We start from the raw sequence: 10,465 nt of genomic DNA, 5'->3' as shown, positions 1-10,465 counted from the left end.
AACAGAAAAAAAGCCAAATCTGACATCATTTCACACAAAACTCAAACACCGGGCTGTACAAAATTATTGGCACCATCAACTTAATATTTGGTTGCACGCCCTTTGGAAAAAATAACTGAAATCAAGCGCTTCCTATAACCATCAACAAGCTTTTTACACCTCTCGACTGGAATTTCCGACCAATCTTGTTTTGCAAACTGCTCAAGGTCTCTCAGATTTGAAGGGCGCCTTTTCCCAACAGCAATTTTGAGATCTCTCCATAAGTGTTCAATCTGATTTAGATCCGGAATCATTGCTGGCCACTTCATAATTCTCCAGTGCTTTGTCTTCAACCATTTCTGGATGCTTTTAGAGGTATGTTTGGGGTCATTGTCCTGCTGGAACACCCATGACCTCTGACGCAGACCTAGCTTTCTGACACTAGACCCTACATTGCGCCCCAATATCTTTTGGTAGTCTTCAGATTTCATGATGCCTTGCACACAGTCAAGGCATCCAGTGCCAGAGGCAGCAAAACATCTTAGAACCTCCACCATGTTTGACTGTAGGTACTGTGTTCTTTTCTTCATAGGCCTCATTCCGTTTTCTGTAAACAGTAGAATGATGAGCTTTACCAAAACACTCTACCTTGGTCTCATCTTTCCACAACATGTTCGCCCAGAAGGATTTTGTCTTCCTCAAGTACATTTTGGCAAACTCCAGTCTGGCTTTTTTGTGTTTCTGTGTCAGCAGTGGGGTCCTCCTGGCTCTCCTGCCATAGCGTTTCATTTCGTTCAGATGTTGACGAATAGTTCAAGCTGCCACTGTTGCACCCAGACTCTGCAGAACAGTTTGTATATGTTTTGAAGTTGATTGAGGCTGTTTATCCACCATTCGAACTATCCTTTGTTGCAGTCTTTTATCAATTTTTCTCTTCAGTCCACGTCCAGGGAGATTAGCTACAGTGCCATGTGTTGTGGACTTCTTGATTATGTTACGCACAGTGGACAAAGGAACATGAAGATCTCTGGAGATGGATTTGTAGCCTTGAGATTGTTGATATTTTTCCACAATTTTTGTTCTCAAGTCCTCAGACAATTCTCTGCTCTACTTCCTGTTCTCCATGCTTAGTGTGGCACACACAGACACACAACAGAAAGGTTGAATCAACTTTTCTCCATTTTAACTGGCTTCAGGTATTATTCAGGTATATTGCCAGCAACTGTTTCTTGCCTCAGGTGAATTCAAACGAGCATCATATGCTTGAAATAAACCGATTTACCCACAATTTTGAAAAGGTGCCAACAATTTTGTCCGACCCATTTTTGGAGTTCTGTGTGACATGATGTCAGATTTGGCTTTTTTTTTTGTTTTTTTGTTGTTCCAACGCACATAAAGCAAATAAACGTGTATACCAAAACATTTGTAATTGCAACAATTTTCTGGGAGAAATGGTGCATTTTCTGGGAAAATTCCAGGGGTGCCAATAATTTCGCCCATGACTGTATGCCTAATGGGCAATCTTCAGAGGATCAAAATGTTGTAAAACCAGGGGGTGAAGCTGTTTCCGGATCATTCTCTCAAAAGTCTTAATGATGTATGAAGTAAGAGCAAATGATCTGAAGTGTTTGGGTTGTCGATCCATACTTCATTACTTTCCCCTTTCTATAACCCCAAACAATTAAGAGTACCAGAAAAGGCAGGAGGAGAAGTTATAAATTTATGCATGTTGTGACCACCAGGGGCCACACAGCTCCCCAAACTACTTACTCGACAGGCACCAGTGCAGCACAACATATTCTTCATTTAAAGGGGAAATGCTTTTCCTTTGTCCCTCCCCCCAAAGCACAGTACACAAGCACAAAGCACACAATACAGTACTTTCTTTTGAATTCTTTCTCTCAGTCCTTCCACCTTCTCTCCTCCTGGCAAGCTTTGTCCTCTTCCTCCTGACTAGAGTAGTGGTAACTGGCTTCTTTTATAGGGCACCCAAAAGTGTTCTAGGTGTCTGGTAGTCTTCTAGGAGCATTTCCGGGTGTGGCTGTCATCTAGCTAAGGAGGGCTCAGCCATTCCCCTTGCACCCTCTGGCAGTGGCCATGGGCCCTGGCAATGTTGAGCTTCCATACTCCAACCCATGGCATCATAGCAAGCAAGGAAGCTGCCCTCTTTCATCCCTGGGAAGACATTGCTCCGTGTAAGCTCCTTCTCCTGTCCTTCCCTTAAGGACACTCATCTGTCCATCTCAGTGTATTTTAGATAATATGCCCAACATATGTGAAAGCAGATTACAAATATTAGTGAAATAATAATATGAACTAGTTCTTTCTAGGAAACCAACATGCTTAGATTACCAGGTAGCTCTCAGTCTTAATCTTTGTCTGGCACGGGCCTTCATCTTTCATGCCATCAGCAGAGGTTAGCAATAACGGCCCTTCCTCAGGATGGAAAATAGCAAAGAGAGAGAAAATGCTTTTGCAGGCCTCATTCATCCAATTCTAATGGTCCTTTACACACCTCTTGCAAGAATGGACTGCGTATTTCCCAGTGATTTAGATCAGGCAAATTCAACCCTCATTCCAGCCCATGCCTTCCTCCTGGAGTAAGAAGAGGTATAATGTTTTTACCCTAACCCTTCCATTAAAGTTTGTGCTGCCCTGTTAATGGCCTTTAATCTCAGCCCACCAGTCTAGCTGACCAGTCGGAGATTTTATCTATACTAGTTTTAGCCAGTACTAATTGCAACACTTGGTAAATACTAAAAGTATTTTTTCCTAAGTACAATTAAGACAGGATTCTTGACCAATGAATGTTGGTGAGATGCAGATCTTCAATTCAAAGGCACAGTATTATGGGAATGTTTTTCCTGGATATATTATATGCTTATTTTTCCAGATGTAACTATTAATAATGTTTTAGCAAAACAAATGTATGTGTTTTGCACAATTTGGACATACAACTGGATAACAGATACAGTATGTGGACTATGCAACAAAATAACATGGCTTTTTTTTCATTTTTCCATGAATATTTTTCACATCATTTGCCATTGTACAGCACTGGGCACCTGCTATATAATAACCTTTTTTCTTTGGCTCTGCATGAAAACAAGATTTTTAAATATTCTTGGCCATCACTACAAACTACATAGGGTAAGGACCGTAACATTTTTGGTGGAAGTATCTGACCCCAGGATTGTTAGTTCAGATTCCAGTGTAATTTACTGTGTGGCCCTGAGCAACTCATTTAACCTGCCAGTGCTCCAGTTGTTTAAAAAATAAAAAACCTGCAAACAGTTGCAATATTTAAACCTTTAAGCTGCATTGGATAATGATGGCAGACAAATTTAAAGTAATAACTTAATATCATATTCTAGTAGAGAAGTTAGCTGTGGAGTCCATCAAGATGTATGCTTTGCTACATTATTTTAGGCCATTAGCTAACCCTGGATGGTTTGCAAGCCCATTGCAGGGCACATACAGTATACTCACTTCAGGCCAGTTTAAAGCCATCATGTAGATAAAAATGTTATGCAATCAAGAAGCAATGGCACAGTGATGAAAATACTGCTGCATATCTTCAGGGTCCTGGGTTCCAATACCGACAGTATTCTGTGCAGTGTTTCGTCCTTCACCCCTTGGTCTTTCTTGTGTGCTTCCATTTTCCTCCCACTTCACACATAGTTGAGTACTAGGTGAACATGTGGCTGAAAAATGCCATTCAACTACAAGGAAATTGTAGGTGTGTGGGTCCTGCAGTGGACTGACATCTTATTCTATACTTCCTTAGAAGGCTGGCATCCTTCAACATCTGCAATAAGATGCTGCAGATGTTCTATCAGACGGTTATGGCGAGTGCCCTCTTCTACACGGTGGTGTGCTGGGGAGGCAGTATAAAGAAGAAGGACGCCTCACGCCTGGACAAACTGGTGAGGAAGGCAGGCTCTATTGTAGACACGGAGCTGGACAGTTTGACATCCGTGGTGGAGCAACGGGCACTGAGCAGTCTCCTGTCAATCATAGAGAATCCACTGCATCCACAGAACAGGATCATCTCCAGACAGAGGAGCAGCTTCAGCGACAGACTGCTGTCACTGTCCTACTCCACTGACAGACTGAGGAGATCGTTCCTCCCCCACACTGCGACTCTTCAATTCCACCTGGGGGGTAAACGTTAACACTACACAAGATTATAGACTGTTATTATGTAATATCATCTACTGTTCAATTCTGCTCCGTACTTCTAACATTTTTATTTTTATGCTGTATTGAGGAATTATTCTGTTCTGTGTATTGTATTGTATTGTATTGTATTGACCCCCTTCTTTTGACACCCACTGCACACCCAGCCTACCTGGAAAGGGGTCTCTCTTTGAACTGCCTTTCCCAAGGTTTCTTCCATTTTTCCCTACAAGGTTTTTTTGTGAGTTTTTTTCTTGTCTTCTCAGAGAGTCAAGGCTGGGGGGCTGTCAAGAGGCAGGGCCTGTTAAAGCCCATTGCAGCACTTCTTGTGTGATTTTGGGCTATACAAAAATAAACTGTATTGTATTCTATTATACCTGCCTCGCACTTTCCATCTTGCATTTTTTTAACTTGCACTGCATTTTTATTTCATTAATATTGTTTTTATCAGTATACTCCTGCTGGAGTATGTGAATTTCCCCTTGGGGATTAATAAAGTATCTATCTATCCATCTATCCATCCATCCAAGGCTGATTCATGCCTTGTACTGACTGTATACCTAAAGGTTCAATTGCTACTCTAAACAAAACTACAATAGGTAGAGAGAATGGCGCAGGCACTTTATAAACATGAAGACACAGGCTACCTTTACTGTTCAGAAGTGTATATTCTGCCATTTCCTTTTATTATGATTGAGCGACACAATTCACACTTAAAATGTAGTGAGTTAGTTACATACTGTACTATAAGAAGATGTTGAGGTCTGTGATGCAGTTTGCATATTTAGATCTAGAAATCCACAAAGAAGAAAATTAATCACATGTCTTAAAATAGTGTTTTATTCCTGAACATTCGACACCTATCAGGTGTCATCAACAGAGGAAAATGATTAAATATGCCGGAATCAAAGGCAACATATAGCAAATGAGAAAGGGGGGATAGGTGGGTGTAAGAGGGTTAGATTAATAAGGTGGAGTTCAGAGGGTGTTTGTCTTGAAGTCTTTTTTTATTGTTTGGATGTTCTAATATTTATGCGGTGGGCTGGCGCCCTGCCCAGGGATTTGTTCTTGTCTTGCGCCCTGTGTTGGCTGGGATTGGCTCCAGCAGACCCCCATGACCCTGTGTTAGGATATAGCGGGTTGGAGAATGACTGACCAACTGTTCTTCTATTTAAGCCTGTACATGCTTGGGTTCATGCCCAAGTGTCAGTTAATGGTGTTTTCATTTGATAGCCACAATTCAGCCAGCTCTCTGGCGCTTTTAGTATTTGTCCTGAATCTTACTTGCTCCTTGTCCCAGTTAAATGTGTGTCTGGTTAAACTGGTATGTGGACTATAAGTAAAACATAAGAAATCATAATGACTTAATTTTAGGCTAGTCCATAAAAAAATACCAATGGTATTGTAATCAGTCCAGAGCTGAGTCTCTACTGCAGTGGTTCTCAACCTGTGGGGCAGGCCCCCCTAGGGGGGCGAAGATGTGAAAAAAAGAAAACAAGAATCAAAAATATGAAAAAAAATCTGTTGAAACCAAAACAAATTAACTTAAACTACATTCTGATACTAGAACAATAAATATAGAGTTAGATAAATGTCGATAAAAGTTAAGTAGGTATAATAAAATATGCACCTACATTTCAAAAAAATTTTAGGAGGGGCGCGATTAAAACTGTTATGAAAACTTGGGTCGCAAATACTTAAAGGTTGAGAAACGCTGTTCTACTGTAATTCGCACTGATTGCAATGCATGATGGTACTGGAGAAATAATTACTTCTGTGTCAGCATAATTTAAATTTTTGAGTTCTGTTATTCCATTCAGACTATAAGATACAGTATGACGTCAGTTTTTGAAGCCAAGTGTGCACATTTATCTACAACCTTGGTTGCTTTTTTTTTTGCCCATAAATCAGATGACCTTCGAGAAGCTCTTCTGTCCTTCAACATTTAACTGACGGATATGTTACTTGTACCATTTCTGCCTTATAATGATTCAAACCACAAAGGAAACTTCTGGTATGGCCAAACCAACATTTTCATGCTAAAAACATTGTCCTAGCAGTGCAAAAGAAAGACTGAACATTATTTGTCGCCAAAGAGAAGTTTAGCATTTTACAGAAGCTGTTTATAAATAGATAAATGCAAATATATCTGTTGTCACACACGTGCACATGGGGGACAGTTTACAGGTTCAAATACTGATATTTGTCAGCCAGACCAGTCTGGTACTCTCACTTAATCCTCAATCTTATTTTTTTCCTCTACAGTTCACCCAAAGACCCGGCTTCCTGATGACATCATATCCGGTCCACCCACTGTTGAAGTCACTTCCGGCCAACACTGATAACGTCATTTTCTATGCCGAGAATCCATCATACCACCACATCAGTTCCTATTCCAGCCTCCCTGACTCCACCTCTTCCTTCTTTTCACCATATTTAAGCTCAGCTGATAATTTGTTAGCCAGTTCCATTTTGAACTCCACCTGCAAAGACGTGTTTTCTTTATTTTTGCATATTTTTGCAGTATGGCAATCCCCAAACATTTTTTGGTCTGTTGACTGCTTTTTACCACTATACAGTGCATCTGGAAAGTATTCACAGCGCATCACTTTTTCCACATTTTGTTATGTTACAGCCTTATTCCAAAATGGATTAAATTCATTTTTTCCTCAAAATTCTACACACAATACCCCATAATGACAACGTGAAAAAAAGTTTACTTGAGATTTTTGCAAATTTATTAAAAATAAAAAAATTGAGAAATGTACATAAGTATTCACAGTCTTTGCCATGAAGCTCAAAATTGAGCTCAGGAGCATCATGTTTCCCCTGATCATCCTTGAGATGTTTCTGCTGCTTAATTGGAGTCCACCTGTGGTAAATCCAGTTGATTAGACATGATTTGGAAAGGCACACACCTGTCTATATAAGGTCCCACAGTTGACAGTTCATGTCAGAGCACAAACCAAGCATGAAGTCAAAGGAATTGTCTCGAGGCACAAATCTGGGGAAGGTTACAGAAAAACTTCTGCTGTTTTGAAGGTCCCAAAGAGCACAGTGGCCTCCATCATCCATAAGTGGAAGAAGTTCAGAACCACCAGGACTCTTCCTAGAGCTGGCCGGCCATCTAAACTGAGCGATCGGGGGAGAAGGGCCTTAGTCAGGGAGGTGACCAAGAACCCAATGGTCACTGTGTCAGAGCTCCAGAGGTCCTCTGTGGATACAGGAGAACCTTCCAGAAGGACAACCATCTCTGCAGCAATCCACCAATCAGGCCTGTGTGGTAGAGTGGCCAGACGGAAGCCACTCCTTAGTAAAAGGCACATGGCAGCCCACCTGGAGTTTGCCAAAAGGCACCTGAAGGACTCTCAGACCATGAGAAACAAAATTCTCTGGTCTGATGAGACAAACATTGAACTCTTTGGTGTGAATGCCAGGCTTTATGTTTGGAGGAAACCAGGCACCGCTCATCACCAGGCCAATACCATCCCTACAGTGAAGCATGGTGGTGGCAGCATCATGCTGTGGGGATGTTTTTCAGCGGCAGGAACTGGGAGACTAGTCAGGATAAAGGGAAAGATGACTGCAGCAATGTACAGAGACATCCTGGATGAAAACCTGCTCCAGAGCGCTCTTGACCTCAGACTGGGGCGACCGTTCATCTTTCAGCAGGAGAACGACACTAAGCACACAGCCAAGATATCAAAGGAGTGGCTTCAGGACAACTCTGTGAATGTCTTTGAGTGGCCCAGCCAGCTCCCAGACTTGAATCTGATTGAACATCTCTGGAGAGATCTTAAAATGGCTGAGCATCGACGCTTCCCATCCAACCTGATGGAGCTTGAGAGGTGCTGCAAAGAGGAATGGGCGAAATTGGACAAGGATAGGTGTGCCAAGCTTGTGGCATCATATTTAAAAAGACTTGAGGCTGTAATTGCTGCCAAAGGTGCATCGACAAAGTATTGAGCAAAGGCTGTGAATACTTATATACATGTGATTTCTCAGTTCTTTTATTTTTAATAAATTTGCAAAAACCTCAAGTGAACTTTTTTCACGTCGTCATTATGGGGTGTTGTGTGTAGAATTCTGAGGGAAAAAATGAATTTAAGCAATTTTGGAATAAGGCTGTAACAATAAAATGTGGACAAAGTGATGCGCTGTGAATACTTTCCGGATGCACTGTATGAATGTGTGTGTATATATAAATACGGTCCTCTAGCATCGAGAAACGAGGAAGTCAAACGAATTATCGCCAAAAATGATGATCAATTGCACAGCAAATTGGTAAAATGTGAATCAATAGACTATGCTCAAACAGTTGTTGGTGATCGTATGGAAGATGAAAGCAACAACTTACAATATCACAAAGAATATCTATAGCCGTTAACAACGTCCGGTCTTCCACCACAAATTACTGGAAAGAGAAGGATGTATCCAAAGAAAGGTAATGTAGTAAATCGCAGATAACATTACACAACACAGGAGATCTTGATATGCCATTCGTATTAAAACATTAACGGTTTCCTGTTAGAATAGCTTTTGCAAAGACAATTAACAAATCTCAGAGCCAAACATTCGAAAAAGTCATTTTATTTAAAAGAGAGGAAGAAACGAAATTCAATTACGGGCAGTTATATGTTGCGTTGATGCATATGTAAAAATTCCCATGAAAATAAAAATCTGTTTAAATTATACATCCGCATCCCCATACGCGAGCGGCAGAACCACAAAGCAGCTAGCGCGTAGCACAGGTCCAGGGGGTTGGAAAGGGAAGCGAGCAGGGGGCAATATATACAGTATACAATATGGTCTTAACACACACTAAAATAACTAAAGATGAAGAAACTTTAAAAAGCAAGAAAATGTCTGACTTGGCTGTCACAGTCGCAGTGAGCATTAGGCAGGCATTTTTCTATTGGTATAAAGGAGCCCCAGTAGTGTGTTTTTGGCTGAAAGTCCTTGGTGTTTAATGTGTCAGAGAGAGGATATGCAGCTTTGTTTATAATGGCACTCAGCCATTGGGGTGATACGTGGTGACACTGGTCTGTAGTCATTAAGTGAAGAGTCGTCTGCCTTCTTTGGAACAGGAACAATGCAGGATGTGTTCCACAGCAGTGGCACTTTCTGATGCCTTAGGGACAGACTGAACAGGTGACAGAGGACACCACAAAGTTGGCCAGCACAGACCTTAAGAATTCAAGGACTGACTCCATCTTGTCCCACAGCTATTCCTTTGTGTAGCTTCCTCATGTGTCTCCTTTCTTGGGGTGAAAAAATCGTCAAAGCATTGAATCCAAGTTCACTAGTTTTTGGCAGGAATTCTGTGGAAGTTCATATTTGGTGAGGGCTGAAATGGTCCAATTTTCTTTTTAGTTAATTCACAAGAAAACTTGTTGAGCAATCTTTATTTCAGGCTCTTTTAACAAAATACATTAAACCTCATCATATTCCTCGGTGGCTAGTCTGTGCAGTCATTACATTAAAAATGTAAAATAGAAAAAGAAGACGTCAATGTATTGTTTTTATTGTGGGTTCAAATGACTCAGCAACATTTGTTTGGAAAAGAGTAACTCTTTCCTTGAACCATTTTAGACCTGCCATGTACAACATCTCCTGCAAAAACTCTACTACCACTTCCAGTATGTAAATTAATTCAGACATCACAATTAGCTCTCAAGTTCACACATCAGCATCATCTGTCATCCCAGGCGACACAGTGGTACAGTGGCACTTTTATTGTCTCCTCTTGCAGTCTCGGTTGTGATTCCTCCCACTCAGAGGGTCACCAAAACGACAATCTTTTAAGTTCGCTGCAGTCTCTTCACCAGATCCCACTGGCTGTCCCTGTGCTTTCCCATCCTCTGCCTGTTTTGCTGCCCGCTGATTGGACTCCCTTCTCCTCCAAATGTCAACAACCTTCTCAGTGTTTGGTAGGCTTGTTCCACTTGCATTCTTGTATATCTCTTCAGGGTCACAAAGGGGAATACTCCGAATGGAATTCAGGCAAAGATGGAACATACAGTCAGGCAATGTACTGTACAAATTACATGATTATGTTTTTAAGGCTACAGGTAATTTTCCATATAAAATATTGCATAAACTAATCAGTTAGTGGCAGATGATACGCAAAAACAAACTTTCTGTAGAAAAATGCATACTTTCACGACATTTGCATTGAAGGCATAGGTGGATGTGTTACTACACTTTGGTTGTGCATTAAGAAAGAAGTAGGGTTCAGTCTCCTTGTTGCTGGTTGGATGGATGGGTAGATACTGGACGTGTGCATGGTTGTTAAGATATTTTGCCA

This window comes from Polypterus senegalus, chromosome 1, assembly GCF_016835505.1.
Source record: "Polypterus senegalus isolate Bchr_013 chromosome 1, ASM1683550v1, whole genome shotgun sequence".
NCBI lineage: Eukaryota > Metazoa > Chordata > Cladistia > Polypteriformes > Polypteridae > Polypterus > Polypterus senegalus.
Note: the sequence above shows the minus strand (reverse complement) of the source record.